Source organism: Bubalus bubalis, chromosome 10 (assembly GCF_019923935.1).
Source record: "Bubalus bubalis isolate 160015118507 breed Murrah chromosome 10, NDDB_SH_1, whole genome shotgun sequence".
In the NCBI taxonomy this organism is placed as follows: domain Eukaryota; kingdom Metazoa; phylum Chordata; class Mammalia; order Artiodactyla; family Bovidae; genus Bubalus; species Bubalus bubalis.
Genome location: NC_059166.1, coordinates 78195534 through 78220989, shown reverse-complemented (window position 1 = coordinate 78220989; position 25456 = coordinate 78195534). Strand labels below are relative to the sequence as shown.

Here is a 25456-nt window from a genome sequence, read left to right as displayed (position 1 = left end):
ACATAGCTAGAGTTCTCTTTTGACTGGAATATATCTGTATATATGAATTATTTACATGTAGCACAGAGGCTTATAAGGAACAGGAAGGAGAACTTTTTATTTATTCACTTGTTTTATAGCCTACATCACATCAGAAAGGATTGTAAATGACTTACAAAGATTCCGGGAAGATGGCAGTGGTGAAAGCATGGTATTTAAATATCCTTGAATTCCCCTCATAAAGAACAGACAGAGCAACTATGATACCAGAACCTAACAACCCACAGGCAACATGTGCAGCAAACTAAGTGACAAAGTATCCCCCACAAACCTCAAACTATGAGCACCCACAGCTACAAGAGCTGTGTGTGGTCATCCTTAGGGCAGAAGGATGCAGAGGGAAGACGGCAGGCATCTGGCAGCCCTGAGACGAGGAGAGGCCCACTGAGCTCTCCCTAGGGGCCCACAGCCGTATGAGCGAGTGGTTAGGCTGGAGGGTCTCATCAAAGCTCCCTCCCAAGACAGAGCCCTGCAATGAGAAGAAACTACTGCTGAGGTAGAATTCAACATGGGCAGGAGCAACAGGAGCAGAAGAAAGAAAAGGTCCTGATAAGCGCTATGAAAACAACAGAAGAAGGGGACTTCCGTGGTGGTACAGTGGATGGGAATCCACCTGCCAATGCAGGGAACACAGGTTCGATTCCTGGACTGGGAAGATTCCACAACTACGGAAGCCCGCATGCCCTAGAGCCCACACACTGCTTATGACTGAGCCCACACACTGCAACTACGGAAGCCCGTGCACTGAGCGCCTGCGCTCCACAGCAAGAGAAGCCACCGCAATGGGAAGCCTGTGTACTGCCACGAAGAACAGCCCCTACTGCAACGAGAGAAAGCCCTCTCGTAGCAAAGAAGACCCAGCGCAATGAAAAATAAATAAATTAAAAAAAAAAAAAAAAAAGGGGAAGCAAACAACAGAAGAAGTGTGAGAGTCATCACACTAGAAAAGCTATCCAAAACTACCATCACCAGTGAGAAGGGGACTTCTGTGCTGGTACAGCAGATGGGAGTCCACCTGCCAATGCCAGGGACACAGGTTCAATTCCTGGTCTGGGAAGATTCCACAACTACTGAAGCCCACAGGCTGTAGAGCCCACCACTGAGAAGTCCCCAAGAGAAACTGTACAGAGGATCAGACCCAGCAAAATCACGTCCTTTAATACTGCAGAGTCTTGATTCTAAGGCTTGTCTAAGTCTTAAACATCTCTTGCTTGAGGCCAAAAGGATAGATTGTGTGGAGAATTCTGTGTAAGTGGAACCAGGATTAGAACCTACACCAAAGAATGCCAAGAAGTCTTGTGATTCTTAGACGTCCTCTGCCTAACCATTCTCACGGTGAGTGCAGTGGGGAGAGACTGAGAAGGGCAGCTCAGAGACATGAGAGCAACATCTGCAAGAGGGAGAGGGCTCAGAATAGCTCTTGCAACAGGCTTAACGCATGTCCTCCTGCTGCAATCCCATCCCAGGCAGGGGAGTGGTCAGGGGACCCATCGTGGGCAGGGGTTGGGGAGAGAGGGGCTTCCAGCCACACCCACCATGGTCAAAGCTGATCATAATGTGATCTAAACACAGCTTATGGTGGCAGATATGGGAGCAGAAAGGAAAAGACTTGATAAGAGATCACAATGACTGAAAGAGTAGAACCATCCAGAGTCACAGTTTTGAGCCAAAATAATGGAAATAATGTACTGAGAGAACTATGGGGACCAGAAAGAGATGCTTGCTCTGAGTAGATAATTATTCCTCCTTCTTTTTTACACATCCCAATATAACAAAGCTCACAAAACTTAAATGAAATTTCAAATTCCTGGTGCACCATCTTGGAGGCTTCAACAAAGATGAGTAATTCAATATGCAAGTTTCCTCACAAGTTCATGTTTTATTTTGTTGTTGTTGTTTTTTGGTTTTTTTAATTTGGAGAGATTTTTTTAAAGAGAGTGTACATATAAGATGGGGCTTCCCAGGTGGCACTAGTGGTAAAGAACCCACCTGCCAATGAGGAGACTTAAGAGATGAGGGCTCAATCCCTGGGTGGGGAAGATCCCCTCGAGGAGGGCATGGCAACCCACTCCAGTACTCTTGCCTGGAGAATCCCATGGACAGAGCAGCCTGGCGGGCTACGGTCCATGGGGTCACAAAGAGTTGGACATGACTGAGTGACTTTGCATGCAGCACGCACATATAAGATAATCTTACTTCTTATGAGGTAGGACAGAAAATGATAATGGTTTCTTAATAAAAGCATGAGTTTCTATTCCTCTAGTACTGATTTTATTCCAAGTATTATGCTAATCACTTTATATACACTACAGCAATAATATTGTTTTCATTTTCCTGATGAGGAAATTTAGGCACTATGAAGTTAAAAATATTAAGAAATTCATCCCAAGGTACACGGCTAGTAAATGGGCCATTTCGTGCTGCAAACTTAGATCTGACTTCAACACACTTATCAAGGGTTACAAATGATGTTCATATTGCCTCTGACTTCAGTTTTCTAGTATCTATCATACTGGCAGGTTTTTCTCAGGTGGCCACAACAAAATTAACCGGTGTTCTTTTAACTAGGTTGCAACTCACTGGTCATTTAACTGAACTACTAATGAGTCAGTTTAGTCAGCACTCTTAATTCCTTGTTAACTTATTAAAGCATGAAACTGATTGAATATCTAGCATGTACAGAGCACATCAATCTGCTAGAGAAACTGGAAACAGAGACTTTCCTTCCATGTCCCTAGTTTATCATCCATGGAGAGACATACTTTGAGAAATAAGGTATAATTCCAAAATCAGGCTGAACACCACTGCACAGCATACCATTTAGATTCTTATTATAGTAAAAAATTCTATTCAATAGTTTGAGTTCAGTTTGGAGAAAGGCTTACCTAGTATGCAAAATGACAATAAGTGGGATGATAATCTAATGTAAACCTTACCACCAATTCTTGCAAAGAGATTAAGGCACTAACTTTTTTCCTCATCTATATTTAAAATTTTTTTCTTTTTACCCTTTGACCCCCTTCTTCCATTTCTCTCACCACCCTCTACCTTTGGCAACCATCAATCCATTCTCTATGAATAATAACTTTAAAAAAAAATTAAAAGTTCAGTAAGTCAACAATACTTAAACATAAAAAAAAATTAAACATTGTAAAGGATGTGAGAGTTGGACTATAAAGAAAGCTGAGCTCTGAAGAATTGATGCTTTTGAACTGTGGTGTTGGAGAAGACTCTTGCGAGTCCCTTGGACTGCAAGGAGATCCAACCAGTCCATCCTAAAGGAGATCAGTCCTGGGTGTTCTTTGGAAGGACTGATGTTGAAGCTGAAACTCCAATAGTTTGGCCACCTGATGAGAAGAGCTGACTCATTTGAAAAGACCCTGATGCTGGGAAAGATTGAGGGCAGGAGGAGAAGGGGACGACATAGGATGAGATGGTTGGATGGCATCACCAACTCGATGGACATGAATTTGGGTAAACTCTGGGAGTTGGTGATGGACAGGGAGGCCTGGCATTGCTGTGGTTCATGAGGTCACAAAAAGTCAGACATGACTGAGCGACTGAACTGAACTGAACTGAAAGGATGAATAAAAGAACACATGTAAAAAAAAGAAAACTATACTTTTGTATATACACACCGAAGACAAATAATTGCAATGATTTTTCAGAATCAAATCAGATGAAATCAGTATTTTTCATTGAATCATTAAAGTCCTTCCTTCCCCAAACAGTTATTTGGGCCTGAACAACCCGTGTCATTACTTTTATTATCTCCTTGACTTTAGCAGGGGACGTGTGGAATGAGAAAAGTTATTTCAGAATGAAACTTTAAAAAGCAAACTCAGAAGGGGAAAGTCACAGACCTGGGTGACCTCAGCCTCCACGGAAACAATAATTCAATAAGTCCATAAGGGCAGCAGAGTTTGCTGACCGTCTTCTCCACTGAAGCGAGCACAGAGGGGCAAGGAGCGCTGAGCCAGGAACACAGCGGCCGGGCAAACAATTTACAATAACAAGGTCCGTTCCAAACAGGAACCATGCAGGGAAAGGCAGCCCTCTTGGTGAGAATTGTCTCTTGCTTGAAATCATTAAAAACCAAGTATAGTTTAGATCTAGGGATGGTATTTTTTGGAATATTCCTCAAAAGGGAGCCACTTGTGCCCCCAGCTATGCCTTGGGCCCTAAAGCTGTTCTTTCCTCATGGAAATTTGCCACTTTTGTCTGGTCACATGCTCTGTGATCTCAGGAAATGAAAGTCACTTCCCTAAATCAATCACCAAAAGGGATTTTAGACCTCAGTGATGCTAAACTCAGAGAAAGGGACAGAAAAAAAAGATAATGACTTCTTAACAACTGTCAATGTTTTTCTTTCCAGTTTCAACAGTTGTATCTTAAAATCACAGCTCTTCATTATTGGAGGTGAATATGGAACAAGACTTGAGAACCTGTTTCATGAATGTTCAGGCTGCTGGCATTGTAAAGGGTCAAAGTGATGAGATAAATAAAGACCTTGCTTGGGAACTCAATGATTTAGAGGTAAGCTCAACAGCTCACATTTGCTGAGCCTCAACCCAAAGATTTGTATCAGAAGGACTTCCCTGGTAGTCCAGTGGTTAAGATTCTGCTGCCAATGCAGGAGACCTGGGTTCGATCCCTGATCTGGGAAGGTCCCATAAGCTGCAGAGCAACAAAGCCTGTGAACTACTGTGGCTTCACTCTAGGGCCCACGTGCTGCAACTGCTGAAGCCAAAAATAAATAATCAATACATTTAAAAACAACAATTTGTCTCATCTTAAGTCACCAAGAGACTATCATGTGATATTTCTCCATTTAATATGGAATCTATTACTATTCAGAAGTATCGTGGACCTCGCATCTCACTCTAATAAATTCCAGTGCAACTCCAAACCAGTCACAGACAGAAATACACTATGTACTGAGATATAACCATTTTTTTTGAATGTTTGGTAGAATACAGAAGCTATTTTGTTTCACAAGTATAACATGATGATTTTTATGGGGGAGGTGAAGAATAATTTATCCAGTGGGGGAGGAATATAATTGGCTTGAATATAGAGCACTTGGAATTGGGCCAGGACAACAGCCAAGTTACTGAAAAGAATACTCCATTTTGGACACCAAAAATTAAAATGGCACCCCCTGCCCCCACCCCTGTAGAAGCTTGTATTCTCATGCTTATTTTTTCTCTTTCTCAAAGTAGAAAATACGCAATAAGGTACTCAAGGACTGTATCAGAAATAATGTTTGCAGGGGATCCACTGAATGCTAAGACACTGTGCTAAACATTCTCAGTCTTCACGATTCTTCTGCGCCGTCTGTGCAGTCAAGCTCCCTTCATGATCCCACAAACGCCTGTCCTGGCCCCCACTTCAGCCTACAAGTGATCCCCAGTGCTGCAATGCAGTTTCAGGAAAACAGACCTGGAAAGAAAGAGGCCTGAGAAGACTGGAAACAGGTTGGGCAGCAGAGCAAGAAATTGTCCCTGGTACCTGGATGATGGCCTAAAGGCTGAGTGGGTGCCAGAGAAGTCTGCCCCTTGACCTGAACACTTCTTGATGCAATGCCCAGAGGCCAGAATAGAGATTTCTAAAATGCAGAACCCAGGGACTTCCCTGGCAGTCCATCGATTAAGACATCCTGTTTCCAATGCAGGGGGTGCAGGTTCGATCCCAGCCAGGGATCTAAGATCCCACATGTGGTGCAGCCAAAATAAATTTAAAAAAATTTTTTAAAGATCACTGACCTTAAATCACTACACAAATATAAAAATAATTTTAATAAATAAATGAACAAAATGTGGAACCTGGAGCAAATCCCCATGTGTCTCTCCACCTCCTGCCTCCAGCCTTGCTCTAAGGCTGGTGTTGCCAACCTGGGTCTAACTCAAAGCTTAGGCTCTTAGTGTGTGTGTGTTAGTCACTCAATCATGTCTGACTCTTTGTGACCCCATGGACTGTAACCCCCAGGCTCCTCTGTCCATGGAATTCCCCAGGCAAGAATACTGGAGCGGGTAGCCATTCCCTTCTCCAGGGGCTCTTCCCAACCCAGCAATCAAACCCAGGTCTCCTGAATTGCAGGTGGATTCCTTACCATCTGAGCCACCACAGAAGGCCTCAATTAATGGTAAAGTCATGAAATCGCTCTGAATTTACTTTGTTCTTAAACATTTTATTTATTGCTATTCTTAAAATCAAGAGTTGTAGAAGTCCTTGGCCTGGTCTAATGAAAGGGCAAGCTTTTGGGTGCACATCTAAAAACACAAATGAGTTCAAATGATTCCATTCTATTTCTAAAAACCCCTAGTCTATTCCCCCAAATTCAACTTCTTAAGGCTCACCATGGCCCCTTGAGTATTGCTTCTTATCTCAAGCTTATCATGAACTTTTATTTCTATTATACTTCCCCTTCTTCAAAGTCTTGCATGCAAATGCTTATTTTTCAAAACTCAAACCTAATTTTTTGGTAGAGTCGCTGAGGATTATGTCTTACCATTCAAGCTAATTGTATTTAAAAACAGACCAAAAAGCACAAAGAAACAGGTACGAGGATTACCAGTCCGAGGGAGACTCACTTGGGAGAAAAGCATCCACACACCAACTTCAGCAGGATGTGGGATTTTTGCCACTGACTTTTTTCTATTCATGGTCTCACTTGTGAACAGAAGAAGCGAAAGGAGCTGGTTGGTGGTCTGCGCCTGTGCAGTCAATGCTGGGAAACTGTCAAGATTACAATGCTCCTTTGTTGGCTGGCTTGGCAGCGATGCCAAGAGCTGAATGGGCCACAGAGACTGAACTAGTTATGACGACCGCGGGGTCCCCCGAATGACCAGAGGCCCTCCCCACCCCATCGCCCGGCCACCCTGGGACGACAGTGTGGACACGGAGACACTCCTATTCCCCCCACAAATATGCGTCACCAAGTTGCCCAATGGAAAGCATCGACTACCTGATGATCCATCTGATTCAGTGGGGGCATCAAGCTTACTGGAAACTTGCAAAAAAAAAAAAAAAAAAAGAAAAAAGCAAGCAGAAAAATGAGATAGAAAGTGTATCTTGAAAACACTATCTTGTAATTATGGGCTAATCTTTTCCCACTGAAACTGTACAGGGAATTTTGCAGATGGAGAGTAAAGGATGAAACACTAAACTTAGGACAAAACAGAAAAAGAAGTTCCCCTCTGATGATATTCATGGAGAAAAATATGACCTGACCCATTTAGGTCACAGTGATTTTTATGTTTGTTTTTGACAAATCACACGTCCCTGCACCCCAATTTTCAGGTTTAGAGGCATCTCCCAATAACAGAGAAAGACACTAAAGGCTAGGAAGCAGGTAGGGCAAGAAAAGAGATTACTAAACAGAAAATGAGTTGTTTTCTAACAGCTTTCTGCTAACCCAGACTCCTGGTTTTATTTAAGAAGCCCACTGCCTTTGAAAATACACAGGGTCTTTTCAATAGCAAAAGATCAAATGATGTTAATCAGGCACTGGGGCCTAATCCTTTAATGCCGCTGTCTCTTTACATTATAAACATTCCAGCTGTATGAGCTGGAACGATTTTTATCTTAGCTTGTCTTTTCTTCTTCTTCCTCTCTCTTTAAATTCTAGGTTTTGCCAATCAGTACAGAATAGGCTTTCTTCTACCTCCTTGCTAACCCCCATCCAGCAATAATCTGTTGGGCCTTAGAACAAAGGAAGACAAGAAGATGGGGCAGTGGGTACCTCCATCTCCCTGTTTCATAATCCATGTCCTTCACACATTTAAGTCAGTTCCAGTAGAAAAGCCACGACTGCCGGGCACCGCATACAGCTCACGGTTCTCCATGCTCATCATCTCTGCTCCCGCTCAGCTACTGGTTTGGCCTGATGGGTTCAGTTCACGTACCACGGGAATGGATGCATTTACAGTTACTATTGGCTGCTTTTTTTTTTTTTTCTTAAACCCCGTCTTTGCTGCAGAAAGATAATAATTATATTTTGAAAACAGTAGCATGTTTAGCCGAAAGAATTGACTGGGACAGAGAGGCTATGTGAGAGCTGTCTTCAGATATTTGACCTGCCACGTTGTTGACACAGGACTGGACTTCTGGAGGAATGCAGAAACATCACAGCAGTGATTCTGGGGGTGTGGTGGTGTGCAGAGACACTGAGAGAATTCTTTAGGTTTCATCTCTGCCGAGATGCTAATGTCACTGCAGCAGAATGCCATCGTTATCCTGAGAGTCTGACCTATTTCTTAGGAAGACGAGGATGGAAAAAATTGAGGTGTGTCAAATTGGACTATAAATTCCACCAAATCAGTTGAACTATACGTAATCCCCTTATCTTTTTATTCCTAAAGCCTAACAAGGCCGGACATGCGACAAGTGCTCAAAAATGCTTTTTGAAGTATTATTTTGTTGATGAATTAAAAAAAAAAAAAGCAGGGAAGCAAATTTCACTTTAATACAAGTGGAATGCTCTAAGAAGAAGCACTGTCCCAGGTGGCTATATGAGAGACAGTGAGCTCTTCATCTTTGGAGAGTTCAGACAAACTGGAGATAGTGTTAGGTAAGCTGAGGAGCTGACCCTGTTTATACAGTGAGAACAGTGGCAGTCCACTTCAGCTCCAGGCCAAGGAAAAACTCCAACACTTTCTACTCATGACCATGAGCAGATTCATCTTTCGAAGGGTATAGAAAGATGCAGCCCGCAATATCATCAGTTTAAACCAGAGCACCAGATCCTTGTGCCCTGCTTTCTGGGAGTTCTGTGTTAAATTTGAGTCACAGTTTATTAAATCCTAAGTTTTAAATTTCTATGCCTAAGACTAAAGTTTTTTTTTCTTTTTCTTTACCAAGAAGAACACTTGTACCTTTGAAAGTCTCCATGGATATGATTTTCTTCATTAGAGCATCATTTGAATGCTGATGTTTATTAGCCTAGAGCTGTGGTTGACAGGTCCTAAAAACCCAATTCCCTCTTCCTGCAGAACTAAAGACCTTGAAACCCATCTCTTTGTCACACTAATCTGGGGCCCAAATTTCCAAATTAATTTAAAGGTGGCCCATAAAAGAATTCCAACATTTCTTGAAACATTGTAAGTCTTTTGAAGACTTCCCCCTCATCATCCTGCTTTTCCCTCCTCTTCTTTCCTTTTACTTCTCCTCCTCCTTTTAATTCTGAATGAAGTTTATCATCTCAGGAAATGTGGTACCTTGATAATCTCTTTTTGAGATTATCTATGCATCCCACGTTGATTTATACTGAACAACTGTGGCCGGTTAAAAAGAAGTAATAAAGTAGGAAGCCTCATGCTCAACTGGTAGACTTGCTGTGATGATCTTTTGGTGAAGAGCGCCACCTCTCATCAGCAAACCAAGGTAGCATTTCTGTGGGCAAGAGTCAGAGGAGAAACGGAAAAATAAATCAACGACCACTAGCATTTTCTCTTTGCACAGCATTCCATCACCTTTTGAACCTCAGACTGCACCTCATGGCTGCTTCAGTGGGATAACTTCTGGGCTCTAAAATCATTATTTACCATCTATGAATTCACTGTTAAAAGACAGTAATTCTTAATTTATTTCTCAGCCTGGACCATTTTTTAAAACCTTGGACTTTCTACTGAATAACAGTGGTAACAGTGACAGACTTTTTTCTTGGGCTCCAAAATCACTGTGGACAGTGACTAGAGTCATGAAATTAAAAGACGCTTGCTCCTTGGAAGAAAAGCTAGGACAAACCTAGACAGCATATTGAAAAGCAGAGACATTAATTTGCCAACAAAGGTCTGTCTAGTCAAAGCTATGGTTTTTCCAGTAGTTATCTATGGATGTGAGAGTTGGACCATAAAGAAGGCTGAAGAATTTATGCTTTAGAACTGTGGTGTTGGGAAAGACTCTTAAGAGTCCCTTGGACTGCAAGGAGATCAAACCAGTCAATCCTCAAAGAAATCAATCCTGAATGTTCGTTGGAAGGATTGATGCTGAAGCTGAAGCTCCAATACTTCGGCTACCTGATGCAAAGAGCTGACTCATTAGAAAAGACCCTGATGCTGGGAAAGATTGAAGGCAGGGGGAGGAGAGGATGACAGAGGATGAGATGGTTGGATGGCATCACTGACTCAACAAACACGACTTTGAACAAACTCTGGGGGAAGGTGAAGGACAGGGAGGCCTGGGGTGCTGCAGTCCATGGGGTCTCAAAGAGTCGGACACAACTGAGCGATTGAACCACAAGGTAGTGTGTGAAGTGGAAGTCCTATGTGTAAAGGTTAAAGGCCAGGCTCTTTGATCTGCAAATTTGGATGGAATCCCAGCCTCACTGCTTACTTACTAGCTGGGTGCCCTCTGGTGAGTTAGTGAACCTGCCTAAGCTTGACATTCTGAGGGAATATCAATTTAGTGCACATTTTATTGATCCGCATTAAGATAGAATACACCGTTGATGGGAATGTAGACTGGTGCAGCCACTGTGGAGAACATACGAAGATTCTCTAAAAAACTAGAGTTACCATGTCATCCTGCAATCCCACTCCTGGGCATAGATCCAGAGAAAATTCTAATTCCAAAAGATAGGGAATTCCCTAATGGTCCAGTGGTTAGGACTTGGTGCTTTCACTGCTAAAGGCCCAGGTTCAATCCCTGAAAAGATCCATGAACCCTAATATCCATAGCAGCACTATTTACAATAGCCAAGACATGAAAGCAACCTAAATGTCCATGGAGATATATATATAAATATATATTTTCTTTCCTAGTGGCTTGGACGGTAAAGAATCTTCCTGCAATGCCAGAGACCTGGGCTCAATCCCTGGGTAAGGAAGATCTCCTGGAGAAGAAAAAGGCACCCACTCCAGTATTCCTGCCTGGAGAATTCCACGCACAAACGAGCCTGGTGGGCTACAGTCCAATGGGTGGCAAAAAGTCAGACACGACTGGAGTGACTTAGCACCCATCTATATCTATATCTATCTATCTATCTATCTACCTGTCTATATACATACAAAAATATGGGATCCCAGGTGGTGTCAGTGGTAAAGAACCTGCCTGCCAATGCAAGAGATATAAGAGTGGCAGCTTCGATCCCTGGGTCTAGAAGATTCTCTGGAGTAGGGCATGGCACACACTCCAGTATTCTTGTCTGGAGAATTCCATGGACAGAGGAGCCTGGCAGGCTGCAGTCCACAGGGTCACAAAGAGTCGGACATGACTGAAGAGACTCAGCACACGGCATGCATATATATATGGAACACTTGTTGTTGTTTACTCACTAAGTCGTGTCTGACTCTCTTGCAACACCATGAACTACAGCCCACCAGGCTCCTCAATCCATGGGATTTCCCAGGCAAGAATACTGGAGTGGGTTGCCATTTCCTACTACAAGAGAGCTTCCCAACCCAGGGGTAGAACCCATGTCTCTTGTGTCTCTAGCACTGGAAGGCGGATTCTTTATCACTGAGTCACCAGGAAGGCTAATGGAATACTACTCAGCCATTAAAAAAGAATGAAATAATGCCATTTGCAGCAATATGGATGGATCCAGAGATTATTATACTAAGTGAAGTCAGTCAGAGGGAGAAAGACAGATAGTACATGAGATCACTTACATGTGGAATCTGACATATGACACAAATGAACTTACTTACAAAAAAGCAAGTCTCAGACATAGAAAACAAACATCATTACCAAAGGGAAGTGGGGAGGTGGAAAAGGATAAATTAGGAGTTTGGGATTAGCAGATACATACACTATGCATACAACACAAATAATAAATAAGGTCCTATTGTATAGCATAGGGAACTATGTTCAATATCTTGTAATAAACGAGAATGGGAAAGAACATGATAAAGAATATATGTATACATAACTGAATCAGTTTGTTGTACACCTGAAACTAACACAACATTCTAAATTAACTACATTTCAACAAAAAATAAAGCAAGAAAACATAAAGTACAGCGATGCACGCAAGGCACCAAGCAAATTAACATTAGTTTGTTTTAATATTATGAGATTGCTGGTTCTTTCTGTTCATAAGGTTCTGTGTGATAAATAATTGGGGAGAGTTGGGTCTCTTAGCCCTTAAAATATTTCACTTAGGTCTCCCACCCCGTTACTATGGCTCTAGCTGAGACTTCACCTCAAAGGACATAGAGCAAATGAAGGTGTCATGACACAAAACTGTTTTGTGCTAAGTCGCTTCAGTCGTGTCCGACTCTTTGCGACCTCATGGACTGTAGCCTGTCAGGCTGCTCTGTCCATGGGATTCTCCAGGCAAGGATACTGGAGTAGGTTGCCCCGCCCTCCTCCAGAGGATCTTCCCAACCCAGGGATCCAGTCCAAGTCTCTTGTGTCTCCTACATTGGCAGGCAGGGTTTTTACCACTAGCACCACCTGTAAGACCCTAAGGATCCATGAGTTTGGGGCTAAACTCAAGAATATCTGCCTTTTTTCCCCTTCTCTCCCTACGCTACTTTTGTCTTCAGAACTACATCCCTCACAAAAAAAACTTGAGAAGAGTCGATTTCAGAATGTCTTCTTGACTCGGTTCCTCGTAAATGTCCCCAGTAATCTTAGACCCTTTATAAACTTTATGAACTTATAAATAAGCCACTGTGTTTTAAAAATTATATTGCAAATAGTTTAGTTCATTTACTCTATTTCCTCTTTCAGATTATGAACTTCACGATGTCTAGCCTCTTCCTGTTTTTCTCACTACACCCTATGTTCAAGTTCCAGGAATGATTCAAAGAGCATTAATGCCTTGACGTTACATAAACCCCAGCTCATGTTGTGCTTCTATCGCCTGCTTGTTGGGGATCATTGGGAAAGTTGCATCAATTCTCTGAACCTTGGTTTCTTTGTTCATAAAATGACGGCAACCGTGCAGAGTTCCCAGCAGTCTTAGAAGTAACACTTGAAAAGTCCTTAACACATAATAAGCCTTCAGTGAAAGGTCAGGATCTGTACTTTTCTCTTTAAATTGTCTAGTATGACTATTACCACCACGATGACCACCATTTCTAAGCCTATCATTGGCCCAGATTCTCAAGAACTAAAGAAAAGCAGAAGAAAGGAGATATAAAAAGCCAGAAAAACGTGATGAGAACTGAAAGCTTTTGCTGAAACCAAATCAGCAAACACAGGACAATAAATGTAGTATTCCAGAGTGCAGCCCAGCAGGCTTCAGCACGCTGTTGAGAGAGAACACTGGTGAGATAGCGCCACTTAGTGGCGATCTCCTAATATTACATGCAGCGACTCTAAGCGGTGGGGAAATAATTGCCAAAGGAGCCTCCAGTTTATCCCTTTTGTCGCTGTTCAGGAGATGGGTGTGCACCTCTTGTACCACTTGTGCACCCATCCTGAATGGGGCTGTGGACAGCGCTCATGGATCTGCTCAGTAGCTCTTTCCTGTGTGCTTGTTACTTCTACGTTAATAGCTAGATCCTCTGTGCTTATCAATTAACTCATTGGCAACAAGTCAGCAATTAACCAACATATTAATTACTCACAAAGTAACAAGGATAATGAGATTCTTCTTGACATTGGCAGGATAAACTGTGACCTTGGTCATCATTTCCCCCTCTGCAAAGAAGGGAAAAAATACTTTTTGTAAGTTTTCAAATGAAGTTCAGAAAATTATGAATGCTTAAGAAAAATGTTTTATTTATCATGATAGGGTATCTTGCAGTTACTGAAAATAATTAAATACAATGATGTTAAGTGAGGGGTTATACAGCGCTCTATAGACATTCAGTCCTGAATCCCTGGGAAAGAGAAAATAAGCAGATTCGATTAACTTTGTATTATTTATTCACTTGTTCATTGTAGAATCTATGAAGACAAAGTAATTCCACCAACAAATGAAAATTCCAGTAGCTCAAGAATAAAGCAACATACCCTTCAACTGTAAGAAAATTTTAGAATTTTAGAATTAGAACTTTAGGAAGAAGAGGGCTTCCTGGGTAGCTCAGTGGCAAAGAATCTGCCTGCCAATCCAAGAACCACAGGAGATGCAGCTTCAATCCCTGGGTCGAGAAGACCCCCTGGAAAAGAAAATGACAACCCACTCTAGGATTCTTGTCTGGGAAATCCTCATGGACAGAGGAGCCTGGCGGGCTACAGTCCATAGGGTCACAAAGAGTCGGACACGGTTGAGCATGCACGCAATCCCTCTTAAGAAGGTTTCTTCTTATATAAATGACACTATGTTTATCGAATGCACATTTTTTGTGATTTGGTCTTTTAACCTTGATTGCCGTGTAAGGTTTTGTTACAGAACGGTCTGGATAGATTAACAAGTCAGGCTGTAAAACACCTTCTACAACGTGTCATTTATTTGCAGAGAGGCGGCCTGGGAGGGAATTAAAAACAGCTGAAGGCACATACACACCCATTGCTGCTCCTTTTTTAAAAGGCAGTTTAAAAGCGCAGATCAAGAGAGAATAGGAGGAAACAGAAAGTTAGAGCGGAACAGATGTTGCTGCTGCCGTGGCTCTGACCCAAGACAGGCTCCAGCCTCAGAGACAGAAAGGACCATCCAGGCAGCTTGACATCTCCTTCCCAACTCTCTGCCACCCAGCTTCACCTGTGCATGCGAGAAGAGGGGAACACGTGTGTCCCAGTCCTGAATGCCCTTGTTTTATCAAAATTCCAAGACTTTTGGACCAATGACATCTCTTCTGGTAGATACTGGAAAACATCTCCCAAACAGACTGAAGTTTGTTCATTAAGTTAACATTTTTGCCCTCCTGACTTGTGCTCTTCTGTAAACATCTCAATGGGGCTTCCCTGGTGGCTCAACGGTAAAGAATCTGCCTGCAATGCAGGAGCCACAGGTTTGATCCCTGGTCAGGAAGATCCCCTGGAGAAGAGCATGGCAACCCACTCCAGTACTCTTGCCTGGAGAAGCCCACGGACAGAAGAGCCTGGCCACAGGCTCACAAAGAGTGATCCACAGGATCACAAAGAGTCGGATACAACTGAAGCAACTTAGCACACTCACAAAAGGAGAAGAGGGCAACGGAGGATGAGAAGGTTGGATGACATCACCAATTCAATGGATATGAACTTGGACAAACTCTGGGAGACAGTGAGGGACAGGGAGGCCTGGCATGCTGCAGTCCATGGGGTTGCAAAGAGTCGGACCGGACTTAGTGATGGAACAGCAACACTTCCCACCTTCTGAGGTCAGAAAGGAAACTTATAAGCGTAAGATAAAAAATTACCATTTCAATTAAGTTGAACCAAAGACACACACAGAACCTGATTTATTCCTAGAGAAAGTTTGAGATGCACTTTGCCTATAACAGCATTTCTGCTCTGTATCACCTTCCAAGCTCTGACATATAATTCCTTGGCAATACAGCTGCTTGAAATTCATTCAACATTTACCAAGTAATGGCATATTCTGACACAGCGTCTCTCTTTGTGAAATGATTTCCTCACACAGGAGAACCTGATGACTGCCAGGATTCCCACAATGCCATTCTAGAAAGTCCTAGGAGGTGATGTGGATACTAGAAAATACATGACCATTGGTGCTACCACGTTTCAATTCTGACACAGCAATTAACACGTGTACCATCTCGGGCAAATTTTTTTTTTATCTTTCTGAGTCTGTTTTCTCACCTGCAGAAAACAAATAACACTCTGAAGGACGGTATGAATTTGAATAATACCACTAGAACTCTTAGTGCAGAGTCTGGCACCAATGAGGTGTTCTTTAAAGAAAGGTATTATCAGGACTTCCCAGGTGATCCAGTGGTTAAGAATCTGCCTGCCAATTCAAGGGACACAGGTTTGATTTTTGATCTGGAAAGATTCCTACATGTCTCAGGGCAACTAAGCCTGTGTGCCAATAACTGCTGAGCCCCCGCTCCACAACAAGAAAAGCCACCGCAATGAGAAGCCCACTGGAACTGGAACTCGAGTAGTCCCCGCTCTCCGCAACCACAGAAAAGCCTGTGCAGTAACAAAGACAGTTCAGTTCAGTCGCTCAGCGCTCAGTCATGTCTGATTCTTTGCGACCCCAAGGACTGCAGCATGCCAGGCCTCCCTGTGCATCAACTTCCAGAGTTTGTTAAACTCATGTCCATTGTCAGTGATGCCATCCAACCATCTCGTCCTCTGTCGCCCCCTTCTCCTCCTGCCTTCAATCTTTCCCAGCATCAGGGTCTTTTCCAATGAGTCAGCTGATCACATCAGGTGGCCAAAGTACTGGAGCTTCAGCTTCAGCATCGGTCCTTCCAATGAATATTCAGGACTGATTTCTTTTAGGATTGACTGGTTGGATCTCCTTGCAGTCCAAGGGACTCTCAAGAGTCTTCTCCAAACCACAGTTCAAAAGCACCAACTCTTTGGCACTCAGCAACAAAGACCCAGTACACCAAACATTAAAAATGAATAAATAGAAATAATTTTTTAAAAAGAAAGGCATTATCATTTCTATCTAAATACTTCTTGTATTCACTGCCTGATGCATGAATGCTAAGTTGCTTCAGTCATGGACAACTCTTTGCGACCCTATGGACTGTAGCCTGCCAGGCGCCTCCGTCCATGAGATTCTCCAGGCGAGAATACTGCAGTGGGTTGTCATGCCCTCCTCCAGGGGATCTTCGCAATGCACGGACTGGATCCACATCTCCTGGGGCTCCTGCACTGCAGGCAGATACTCCACCACTGTTACCCTCTCACAAGCCCCCACTCCTCCTGCAAGACTGCCTGACTGTCCTGAGCTCTTAGTGAGGCTAAGCCCTGCAGTTTTAGTATCTGTCCTCATACCTAATTGTTTCCTAGAGTCAATGTCTGTTTCCACCACTTGTAATACTCACCACTCACTGCCTTTGTTGTTTGCCATTCTCACTCTTGTTCTCCCCCCTCTTCCGTCAGACTTCCTCTATACATCCTGTCTTGAATGTTGGTGTGGTTTGGTTTGCCTTTTATGACTCTAAAAATGCACTGAAGGATCTCTATTCTTCCTGAACATCAAACCAAGAAACCATTAAGTGCCAGCGCCATCTTGGGCCCAATCCAACAGGTTTTGGTCTAATGGCTTTAATGAATGTTGGATGCTCTGGGGCTGTTTGTTTCTTTTTTTTTTTTTTTTCTGTTAGACACACTTTAAAAATCACATGCCCCTTTAACCCTCTGGGTTCCATGTCACTCCAGATGTATAAGATTACTGGAATTTTGGCCTCTGGGATACCTGAGGTGTTGTTACAAAACATACAGGTTTACTCTTTAATAGTGAGGAATGTGCTAGAACAGCAGCATTTGTTTTAATTGGGAGTGAAAAAAAAGAAAGACTGTTAGAAGCTTCATATTATCAGAATTGTTTTCTGGCTCTCTTTTGGTTTATTCTATATATTACTTAACTTGGCTGCTATTTTATAGGAGTAACTATTTTTATTTAACATGAAAATGCTACTGCTGAGTATGCATGACAGTTTCTTTTTTTTTTTTTTTTTTTTTCCTGTGTTTGGAGAAGGACTCCGGCACCTGGTCTAAGATACCTGATGGGTCTCTGAATGTGAGCATGTACACGTGTGCTCAGTTGCTTAGTCGTGTCTCACTCTTTGTGATCCCACAGACTGCAGCCCACCAGGCTCCTCTGTCCATGGGATTCTCCAGGTGAGAATACTGGAGTGCATTGCCATGCCCTCCTCCAGGGGATCTTCCCAACCCAGGGATCAAACCCACATCTCCTGCATCTCCAGCCTTGGCAGGCAGATTCTTTACCACTGAACCATCTGGGAAGCCCTAGGTCACCATGTAGCAGCTCCCAAAACAGGGGCTGGGGTCAAGGTCCTCCGTGAAATTCACCTGGAATGCCACCCTATTCCTCATGATACCTGCTGATGAACAGGGGCAGACTGTAGCCTCAGTCACTCAAGACGGATAAAAGTTCCAATCTGTTCCATGTGATAAGGATGGAGTGATACAGTAGCTGAAGACTCTTGTGCAGTTTTAAAACTCTTTAATCACTGAAGATGGTTATCTACGGAGAAAGTCTGGTAGCTTGCCAGAAAATTCATGTAAGAGATTATTTATTAATACTCAGATAATAATGTAAAACACAAACCAAAACAATACTGTAATACCATCTTTATACATGCAGAACCCCCACTCTGTAATCTAGATGTGTCCAGGGGTGATTCTAACATACCTACTCACGACAATTAGCATGGAGCCAAACTGTTCTTGCTCAGCTTAAGGTTAACTGGAAAGAAGATACATCTTTCTTGGCAACGTCTCAGCCATCACCCTCAGCCAACAGACAGGGTGCACTCTGCAGCTGCTCATCTGAGCAGAGAGCACCCCTCCACCTCTGTCCCTGATGGCTGGTTTTATGGAAGACTGCTGCCCACTCCTAACTTATGTTGTTGCACGGCAGTACTGCACCACAGGCAAGCAAGTGGCAAAAGAGAACAAAGCCCACGCTCTTTCCCTTGAGCAAGTACTCCCGTTGGAATGTTCGTCCACTCCACAGACTTACTATCCTACATTTATCTTCTGTGAGCTGAACTGCTCTGCTTAACCTAGTTATGTGTGTGTGTGCGTGTGAGCTCAGTTGCCTCAGTTGTGTCTGACTCTTTGCAACCCTATGGACCACAGTGTGCCAGGCTCCCCTGTCCATGGGATTCTCCAGGCAAGAATCCTGGAGTGGGTCATCATGCCCTCCTGCAAGGGATCTTTCTGACCCGGGGACAGAACTCGTGTCTCCTGCATTGCAGGCAGATTCTTCACCCACTGAGCCACCTGAGAAGCCCAACCTAGTTACATAAATGATCAAAGCCTTCCTGATTCCCCTCACCTTTCCAGGACCTCTATGGCCAAGCTCCAGAGCCTGCCTACCCTACTTTAAAAAGGGATTACACATGAAAATTATTTGTTTACTTTATTTTCTCACTCAAGTTAACATAAATATACTTCCATTTTCTGCCAATTACAATTCATCGACAATATGAGTTTAATTGTAAGCATTTTCATTTTGGAGCTATACACTGCAGCTTCTTAACTGCAGCCTAAGAGACATCTGGCTGGATAATTCTTTGTTGTGGGCGGTTGTCACAGGCTTTGCAGTTTTAGTAGCAGCCCTGACCTCTGCTTCCTAGACGCACACCCTCCACCCTGTTCTGTGACAACCAGACATTGTCTGGTTTGGACAATGTCTCCAAACATTGCCAAATGTTCCTTTGGGGCAAAGTCACCCGGAGATTGAGAGTCACTGATAAAGACCAACTATTAAACCTTTTTATCAATGAAGACAAGGCAGGCAGAAGCATTATTTCTTTCTTGGGTATCTAAAGGAAAAATTTTTTAAAAAGGACGTAGGTTTTAGTCTCTATTCTTTCATCTGTTCCTAAGACATTTTTATAAACATTTTCTGGGCAAATTTTCTTGGATCAATCCATTGCTATCTGTTCACTTGCCCAATGCTTTACACAAATAATGAAGTCGCTCAGTCGTGTCCGACTCTTAGCGACCCCATGGACTGCAGCCTACCAGGCTCCTCTGTCCATGGGATTTTCCAGGCAATAGTCCTGGAGTGGATTGCCATTTCCTTCTCCAGGGGATCTTCCCAACTAAGGGATCGAATCTGGGTCTCCCACATTGTAGACAGACACTTTACTGTCTGAGTCACCAGGGAAGTCTCCAAATCTATTTTATACACAGGATCTTAACTTCCACAACAAGATGTGGTACTAAAAGCCAGAGGGTTGAGAAGCAGCAAGGCGTCAATAAAGAAAGATTTGGAGGAAGACAGGCCAGAGCTTCAATTCTGGAAGCATTGTTCATCGGTTGTGAACAGGCCACAACCAATGGCCTGTTGATAAGAGCAGATTTAGTTGATTGGGATAAGCAGGACTCTACCTGGAGATGGTTCCAGAGAGAACAAAAGTAAATATTGCACTTCTTTTAAAATGAGTGGGGTTACTAGAGGACATTTTTTTTCTTTTTTTTTTTTTTCAGAAGATTGGGGTATTATATTAGTACCTTATTTACTGATAGAGGTGACCTAGTAGAGAGTGGAAATGGTCTCAGGCCAGCTCTTCAGCTTCTGTGCCCCTCAGTTTTCTCATCAGAAATGTGTAAATGTTATCATGGAGAAACACTGGGTGAATAAAAAAGAGGTGAGATGAATAACAATATATCTCACTTAGCAGAGACTTAATCAGTGACAACTTTTTACATTAGAACACCAAGACCAGAGCTTCCTGGAGACCCCAAGGCCTTCCTGCCCCTACATCGAGGCAGCTTTCTTAATAGCAGCACTTTTTGCCCCATTCTGGTCATAGACCTCTTCAGGTCTGATTCTTTCCTTATTCAGCACCACCTACTTAAGAACAGCTTCCCAAGTGGCTCAGTGTAAAGAATCCGCCTGCCAATGCAGAAGACACAGGAGGTGCAGGTTCAATCCCTGGGTCAGGAAGATCCCCTGGAGAGTTCCATGGACAAGGGAGCCTGGTGGGCTATGGAATCCTGCTGCTGCTGCTAAGTCGCTTCAGTCGTGTCCAACTCTGTGCGACCCCATGGACTGCAGCCTACCAGGTTCCTCCATCCATGGGATTTTCCAGGCAAGAGTACTGGAGTGGGGTGCCATTGCCTTCTCCGGGGCTATGGACTATGGGGTTGCAAAGGGACGGACAGGACTTAGCAACTGAGCACACGTGCTCCTAAAGAATAGCTCCTGGCCCACCATCATGGCAACCCACTCCAGTACTCTCGCCTGGAAAATCCCACGGATGGAGGAGCCTGGAGGGCTGCAGTCCATGGGGTCGTGAAGAGTCGGACACGACTGAAGCGACTTAGCAGCAGCAGCACCATCCTAACCATGTGTAAAGCTCCACTGTCCTTGGCATTCATTCGGTGCTCAATTGTATTTAATTCTGTGGCTATCCTACTCTCCAAAACAACTATTTTATGTCATCTTCTCTTTCCATAACCCTCCAATGCCTCCTCTTCCGTTCACAGATTTCCTGGTCACCTCTCTTCCTGGGATGGTAAGATTGCATTTCACAGGTCTCTTCCTTTGAAGCTACCATGGTGGTGTTACTTATTTTGGCCAATGATATATACAATAAGGGTCAGATATCATTTCCAGGGACAGGCTTTAAGAGGCAGGATGCCACTCTTCCCTTTTTCAATTTCAGTAATAGAGAAGAACAGCAAGTCACCCAGCTCCCCGGCTGAGGTTAGAGCAACATCCCCTAGTTGACCAGCAATAGATATCTAGCCTGAGAGAGAAATAGACCGTCATGTCAAACTCCTCAGATACAGAGTTTGCAAGTTACTACAACATAGCCTAGTCAAGACTTCACTTCCTATTTCAGTGAGAAAATAGAAACAATCATAAGGCAACTCCGCAATCTCTCATGACCACAACTGCCATTAATTAGTCACCATTTATTCTCCCTTCTTTCTGTATTATGGATGAATGCTCCTGAGACCAATCTTTTGTCTTGTACCCTAGACTGTATGCTCTTCTATCTACTCGAGGCCATCATTCCAGCATTTCTCTCCTTTGTCTCTTAAATCATCAATTTTCCACTCTCTACTAGGTCACCTCTATCAGTAAATAAGGTACTAATATAATACCCCAATCTTCTGAAAAAAAAAAAAAGAAAAAAAGTGTCCTCTAGTAGCCCCACTCATTTTAAAAGAAGTGCAATATTTACTTTTGTTCTCTCTGGAACCATCTCCAGGTAGGGTCCTACTTACCCCAATCAACTAAATCTGCTCTTATCAAGGTCAGCAGTGACAATGAATTTGCTAAATCTAGTAGTCAAATCTCAGTCCTTATCTGATAGACAGAGTGCCTGATGAACTACGGATGGAGGTTCATGACATTGTACAGGAGACAGGGATCAAGACCATCCCCAAAAAAAGAAATGCAAAAAAGCAAAATGGCTGTCTGAGAAGGCCTTACAAATAGCTGTGAAAAAACGAGAAGCGAAAAGCAAAGGAGAAAAGGAAAGATATATCCATTTGAATGCAGAGTTCCAAAGAATAGCAAGGAGAGATAAGAAAGCCTTCCTCAGTGATCAGTCCAAACAAATAGAGGAAAACAATAGAATGGGAAAGACTAGAGATCTCTTCAAGAAAATTAGAGATACCAAGGGAACATTTCAGGCAAAGATGGGCTCGATAAAGGACAGAAATGGTATGGACCTAACAGAAGCAGAAGATATTAAGAAGAGGTGGCAAGAATACACTGAAGAACTGTACAAAAAAGATCTTCATGACCCATATAATCATGATGGTGTGATCACTCACCTAGAGCCAGATATCCTGGAATGTGAAGTCAAGTGGGCCTTAGGAAGCATCATTACAAACAAAGCTAGTGGAGGTGATGGAATTTCAGTTGAGCTATTTCAAATCTGAAAAGATGATGCTGTGAAAGTGTTGCACTCAATATGCCAGCAAATTTGGAAAACTCAGCAGTGGCCACAGGACTGGAAAAGGTCCGTTTTCATTCCAATCCCTAAGAAAGGGAACGCCAAAGAATGCTCAAACTACCGCACAATTGCACTCATCTTACACGCTAGCAATGTAATGCTCAAAATTCTCCAAGCCAGGCTTCAACAATACGTGAACCGTGAACTTCCAGATGTTCAAGCTGGTTTTAGAAAAGGCAGAGGAACCAGAGATCAAATTGCCAACATCCACTGGATCATCGAAAAAGGAAGAGAGTTCCAGAAAAACATCTATTTTTGCTTTATTGACTATGCCAAAGCCTTTGACTGTGTGGATCACAATAAACTGTGGAAAATTCTGAAGGAGATGGGAATACCAGACCACCTGACCTGCCTCTTGAGAAGCAACAGTTAGATCTGGACATGGAACAACAGACTGGTTCCAAATAGGAAAAGGAGTACCTCAAGGCTGTATATTATCACCCTGCTTATTTAACTTATATGCAGAGTACATCATGAGAAAAGCTGGGCTGGAAGAAGCACAAGCTGGAATCAAGATTGCTGGGAGAAATATCAGTAACCTCAGATATGCAGCTGATACCACCCTTATGGCAGAAAGTTAAGGAGAACTAAAGAGCCTCTTGATGAAAGTGAAAGAGGAGAGTGAAAAAGTTGGCTTAAAGCTCAACATTCAGAAAACTAAGGTCACAGCATCTGGTCCCATCACTTCATGGCAAACAGATGGATAAACATTGGAAACAGTGGCAGACTTTTTTTCTTTTTTTGGCTCCCAAATCACTGCAGATAGTGACTGCAGCCAAGAAATAAAAAGATGCTTACTCCTTGGAAGGAAAGTTATGACCAACCTAGACAGCATATTAAAAAGCAGAGACATTATTTTGCCAACAAAGGTCCAACTAGTCAAGGCTATGGTTTTTCCAGTGGTCATGTATGGATGTGAGAGTTAGACTATAAAGAAAGCTGAATGCTGAAGAATTGATGCTTTTGGACTGTGGCGTTGGAGAAGACTCTTGAGAGTCCCTTGGACTGCAAGGAGATCCAATCAGTCAACCCTAAAGGAAATCAGTCCTGCATGTTCATTGGAAGGACTGATGTTGAAACTGAAACTCCAACACTTTGGCCACCTGATGTGAAGAGCTGACTCATTTGAAAAGACCCTGATGCTGGGATGGATTGGGGGCAGGAGGAAAAGGGGATGACAGAAGATGAGATGGTTGGATGGCATCACTGACTCAGTGGATGTGAGTTTGAGTAAACTCCAGGAGTTGGTGATGGACAGGGAGGCCTGGTATGCTGCAGTCCATAGGGTCGCAAAGAGTGGGACACGACTGAGAAACTGAACTGACTGACTGATAAGATATAACTCTGACTTCGTTGATCACATTCTTTCCTTCTTGAAATATTTTCTTCATTTGGCCTTCAGAACACAACTATCTCTTAGTCTTCTATTTCACTGGCTACTTCATCCTGGCCTCTCAAACTCTAAATGTTGGTTTGCCTGAGATCTGAGGCTTCAGACATCCTTTCTTCTTCATCCACACTTCTCCACCACATAGTCTCATCCAGTTTCTTGGTTTTTCGAACCGTCCTATGTTGCTGACACAAAATTGTTACTTTTCCCCTGACCTTTAGATTTACATCTCTACTAAGATCTCTGATAGGTATCTCAACATGTCCTAAACTAAACTGCTGATTCCTACCCTTCCCACAACCTACTCTTACAGTTTTTTCCAGCTCAGTATATAGCAACTCCATCCTTTTGGTTGGTCAGGTCAAAATTTGTGAAGTCATCCTTGATTCCTCTTTCTCTCAACCCCCACGTCCAATCTGTCACAAACCCTGTTAGTCATACCTTTAAATTATACCCCAAATTCCACATCTTACCATCTCCACTACTAGAATCCTGGATTAAGCCAAAATCATCTCCCCAAAGAATTACTTCAATAGATTCCTAACTGGTCTCTCTACTTCCTTCCTCCTTATAGAATCTGTTTTCTATGCTACCCGCTCTCATGGAGTCCTTCAGTAGGCACATCACTAATGGCTCAGATGGTAAAGGATCTGCCTGCAAAGCAGAAGACCTGAGTTTGATCCCTGGGTTGGCAAGATCCCCTGGAGAAGAGAATGGCCACCCACTTCAGTATTCTTGCCTGGAGAATTCCATGGACACAGGAACCTGGGGGGCTACAGTCCATGGGGTCACAAAGAGTGGGATACGACTGAGTGACTAACACTGCTGCTGCTGCTAAGTAGCTTCAGTCGTGTCCGACTGTGTGCGACCCCATAGACGGCTGCCCACCAGGCTCCCTGGTCCCTGGGATTCTCAAGTGCCTTTAAAACCTGGCACCCTTGGCTGTTGATAGAATTAAGACAGACGCTTGAGACAGACCCTGAACAACTTTTCGGGGTAGGGGATTCTTTATCACTTGCGGTGTCAGGGAAGTTGTGATTTCATCATGGGATTGTTCTCATTCCCTAGCCATTTATCCTCACCTCCAAGTCCTCTAGTTATGGCTAGCATCCAATCCTTCCAGTACTCTTGTCACTCTTAATTAATGTCCCCTTCCAACTCACTTTCCTTGTGCCCCCGTTAAAAATGTTTACAGATTGCTAGCTAGGAGGTAGAGTTTATCTCTTCCTCCAGTCCAGAGGCAAGATTTTGGTGCATTATGACATAACCCTCCCTCCTCCACGCCACTCACTCTGCCCGTCCCCAGGGAACTGCAAGCCCTTCAAAAGTTTGATGGAGTGCAGTTGAGCAGAGTTTAGCAAATAATTAACGCATACCTAGATGCTCCAAGTACAGAGTCTCTGACGTGGGTGGTGCAATGCTCAACGGCTGCCACCGGGGCCAGAAAGGCGGAAATCTGAATAGAAGGGTTGACGAAAACCTGAGACAGAAACGTAGAGGGACGCAGAGGAGAAGAAGAGGGAGGGAGGAGCTTCAGGGACGGAGCTTCGGGGGAGGA

The 25456-nt window shown here is 43.3% G+C and overlaps 1 long non-coding RNA gene across 2 annotated transcripts in view; it reads right to left on the bottom strand.

Moving 5' to 3' along the window:
• The window catches only part of LOC123464621, a 39239-nt gene extending 13838 nt beyond the window's left edge, over positions 1–25401 (bottom strand). The window contains exons 1-2 of one of the 2 annotated variants that reach the window (XR_006639651.1): positions 25275–25398; positions 20047–20164 (exon numbers count right to left, since the gene is read on the bottom strand). This is a non-coding gene — a long non-coding RNA (uncharacterized LOC123464621). Of the gene's footprint in view, positions 1–20046; positions 20165–25274 lie in introns of both variants that reach the window. The other variant, XR_006639652.1, reaches the window with a different exon arrangement.
• Between the last annotated feature and the right edge of the window lie 55 nt (positions 25402–25456).